The sequence below is a fragment of the Cervus canadensis genome, chromosome 33, assembly GCF_019320065.1.
Source record: "Cervus canadensis isolate Bull #8, Minnesota chromosome 33, ASM1932006v1, whole genome shotgun sequence".
In the NCBI taxonomy this organism is placed as follows: Eukaryota; Metazoa; Chordata; class Mammalia; order Artiodactyla; family Cervidae; genus Cervus; species Cervus canadensis.
Window position 1 is genome coordinate 3052512 of NC_057418.1, and position 4371 is coordinate 3056882.

The 4371-nt window shown below is 39.3% G+C and overlaps 1 non-coding gene across 1 annotated transcript; it reads left to right on the top strand.

The window, feature by feature from the left end:
• The first annotated feature begins 210 nt into the window (after nt 1–210).
• Nucleotides 211–317, top strand: LOC122434239. Its single transcript, XR_006267313.1, has one exon. It is a non-coding gene; the product is annotated as a U6 spliceosomal RNA (small nuclear RNA).
• Nucleotides 318–4371: the final 4054 nt, after the last annotated feature.

Consider the following 4371-nt stretch of genomic DNA (forward strand, 5'->3'; position numbering starts at 1 on the left):
AAAGAGTCAGGCACGACTGAGCAACTTCACTTTCTTTTTTTTCAGGCAGAAGTGTAGTAATTTCATATAAAAAGTTGGAAATTCAGGAGGTCAAATGAATATGTGAGTGAGTCCAAACTTAGATTATTCATAAAAACAACACTAATAAGTAATGACTTAAGGTGCTTTAAGATATGTGAAGATTTAAAGTACATAAAAATACAAAATATGGTGCTCGCTTCGGCAGCACGTATACTAAAATTGGAACGATACAGAGAAGATTAGCATGGCCCCTGCGCAAGAATGACACGCAAATTCGTGAAGCGTTCCATATTTTTAAGTAATTAGCCTCCAACTAATAAAAATAAATGGAAAAAAATTCAAAATATGGAGGGGATAATAACTAATTTTAAGGGCTGATAACCAATCTTAAGGGAGATCAACCCTGAATATTCACTGAAAGGACTGATGCTGAAGTTGAAGCTCCAGTATTTTGGTCATCTGATGCCAACAGATGACTCATTGGAAAAGTCCCTGATGCTGGGAAGGATTAAGGGCAGAAGAAGAAGAGGGCATCAGAGGATGAGATGGCTGGATGGCATCACCGATGCAATGAACATGAACTTGGGCAAACTCTGGGAGATGATAAGGGCCAGGGAGGCCTGACGTGCTGCAGTCCATGGGGTTGCAAAGAGTCAGACATGACTGGGCGACTGGATAACAGCAATAATAACCAATTATTAACATTCCAACTTTTCTAGGCTCTTTTCCAAGAGCTAAAAACTGGGTAAATTTCAACCTGTTCATGTTTATAGTTTTACCAGATGTTTTGCCATGGATAATATAGTTATCCATGTTTTCCATTTCTAATATCAGTTTCCTTACTGTCTATTGCCTAATCACTAAGCTAATGCTACATTGCAAGTTATCTGGTAAATGAAGTATCCCATGTCAAATTACTTATGTCTTTATTAGTTAAAATAATACCAAATGTTATAAGATTAACGAACAGCACAGAACAAAATTTTGGTTTAGGTGACTGAAGATTGTATTTTGCCAAGTAACACCCAGTACAACTATTTTTTGATAATTTGCCTCATGTTAAGTAGTTCAGGACCTTGGGTTCCTTCTGTCTTGTGTTTCCACCATCCTTAGGACCCCACAGCCCTCTGCATTTAGTTGGTAAATAAAAAAAGACAGTTGTAAACAAAGCGGGGCTGTGTCTCAGTCTGAGGTGAGATCACTTTGACTCACATTACATCAGTGTTGCTGCCACCATTAGGTGGCAGTTAAGGTTGGATGGGTAGGCGTCCCACAGAAACTCTCGTATCAGTGAAGAGAGGCCAGATTTTATTTTTCCTGTACTGTTAATCAGTACTATCACAGAAGCCTTTCTGAATGAATAAACTCAGTTCAGTTCAGTTCAGTCACTCAGTTGTATCCGACTCTTTGGGACCCCATGAACTGCACCTCACCAGGCTTCCCTGTCCATCACCAACTCCCAGAGCTTGCTCAAACTCATGTCCATTGAGTCAGTGATGACATCCAGCCATCTCATCCTCTGTTGTCCCCTTCTCCTCCTGCCTTCAATCTTTCCCAGAATCAAGGTCTTTTCCAAAGAGTCAGTTCTTCACATCAGGTGGTCAAAGTATTGGAGTTTCAGCTTCAGCATCAGTCCTTCCAATGAATATTCAGGACTGATCTCCTTTAGGATGGACTTGGTTGGGTCTCCTTGCAGTCCAAGGGACTCTCAAAGATCTTGTCTTCTCCAACACCACAGTTCAAAAGCAACAATTCTTCAGCACTCAGCTTTCTTTTTTTTTTTTTTCAGCTTTCTTTATAGTTCAACTCTCACATCCATACATGACCACTGGAAAAGCCATAGCTTTAACTAGATGGATCTTTGTTGGCAAAGTAATGTCTCTGCTTTTTAGTACGCTGTCTAGGTTGGTCATGGCTTTTCTTCCAAGGAACAAGCGTCTTTTAATTTCATGAATTAATTTATTTAATTAATGAAATTTAGTTTCATAAATAAACTGAATGGTTTTAAATTCATAAACAAAGCTTATGTCTCACCGGAATAACTTTATCAGTTCAGTTCAGTTCAGTTGCTCAGTCATGTCCAACTCTTTGTGACCCCATGAACCGCAGCATGCCAGGCCTCCCTGTCCATCACCAACTGCCAGAGTCCACCCAAACCCACGTCTGTTGAATCAGTGATACCATCCAACCATCTCATCCTCTGTCGTCCCCTTCTTCTCCTACCCTCAATCTTTCCCAACATCAGGGTCTTTTCAGATGAGTCAGCTCTTTGCATGAGGTGGCCGAAGTATTGGAGTTTCAGCTTCAGCATCAGTCTTTCCAATGAATATCCAGGACTGATCTCCTTTAGGATGGACTTGGTTGGATCTCCTTGCAATCCAAGGGACTCTCAAAGATCTTGTCTTCTCCAACACCACAGTTCAAAAGCATCAATTCTTCAGCACTCAGCTTTCTTTATAGTCCAACTCTCACATCCTTACATGACAACTGGAAAAACCATAGCCTTGACTAGGTGGACCTTTGTTGACAAAGTAACGTCTCTGCTTTTAAATATGCTGTCTAGGTTGGTCATAGCTTTCCTTCCAAGAAGTAAGCGTCTTTTAATTTCATGGTTGCAATCACCATCTGCAGTGATTTTGGAGCCCCCAAAAATAAAGTCAGCCACTCTTTCCACTGTTTCCCCATCTATTTGCCATGAAGTGATGGGACGGGATGCCATGATCCCAGTTTTCTGAACGTTGAACTTTAAGCCAACTTTTTCACTCTCCCTTTTACTTTCATCACAAGGCTCTTTAATTTTTCTTCACTTTCTGCCATAAGGGTGGTGTCATCTGCATATCTGAGGTTATTGATATTTCTCCCAGCAATCTTGATGCCAGCTTGTGCTTCCTAAGAAAAAGAAATGCAAAAAAGCAAAATGGCTGTCTGAGGAGGCCTTACAAATAGCTGTGAAAAGAAGAGAAATGAAAAGTAAAGGAGAAAAGGAAAGATATATCCATTTGAATGCAGATTTCCAAAGAATAGCAAGGAGAGATAAGAAGGCCTTCCTCAGCAATCAATGCAAAGAAATAGAGGAAAATAATAGAATGGGAAAAACTAGAGATATCTCAAGAAAATTAGAGATACCAAGGGAACATTTCATGCAAAGATGGGCTCAATAAAGAACAGAAATGGTATGGACCTAACAGAAGCAGAAGATATTAAAAGGAGGTGGCACAAATACACCAACGAACTATACAAAAAATATCTTCATGACCTAGATAATCATGATGTTGTGATCACTCACACTCACTTAGAGCCAGACATCCTGGAATGTGAAGTCAGGTGGGCCTTAGGAAGCATCACTATGAACAAAGCTAGTAGATGTAATGGAATTCCAGTTGAGCTATTTCAAATCCTGAAAGATGATGCTGTGAAAGTGCTGCACTAAATATGCCAGCAAATTTGGAAAACTCAGCAGTGGCCACAGGACCAGAAAAGGTCAGTTTTCATTCCAGTCCCAAAGAAAGGCAATGCCAAAGAATGCTCAAACTACTGCACAGTTGCACTCATCTCACATGCTAGTAAAGTAATGCTCAAAAGTCTCCAAGCCAGGCTTCAGCAATACATGAACTGTGAACTTCCAGATGTTCCAGCTGGTTTTAGAGAAGGCAGAGGAACCAGAGATCAAATTGCCAATATCCACTGGATCATTGAAAAAGCAAGATTCCAGAAAAACATTTATTTCTGCTTTATTGACTATGCCAAAGCCTTTGACTGTGTGGATCACAATAAACTGTGGAAAATTCTGAAAGAGATGGGAATACCAGACCTCCTGACCTGCCTCTTGAGAAACCTGTATGGAGGTCAGGAAGCAACAGTTAGAACTGGACATGGAATAACAGACTGGTTCCAAATAGGAAAAGGAGTGCGTCAAGGCTGTATATTGTCACCCTGATTATTTAACCTAAATGCAGAGTACATCATGAGAATTGCTGGGCTGGAGGAAGCACAAGTTGGAATCAAGATTGCTGGGAGATTAACTTTATACCCACATTCAAATTTAAATAGACTTGATGAGGTATCCATTGTGTAAAAACTTTCAATTAAATTACTTGTCTAGGATAGTGTATCATTAAGTGATATGCAAAAGTTGAAAACATTCATGTAAACACTCTATTATATGATACATATGTTGAAAAAATACATTTTACTTGAGAGTTATTTGTTAATTGTAACCTGTTTACAGTAACTTTAGTTGCATTAGTTAAAAACACTAAAAATAAAAAGGGTGTTGATGAGAGTATTTTATATGTGAATCTTGTATAAATCTTCATTTAATTCTTCCTGCAATAGCTATAAAGTCCTAAA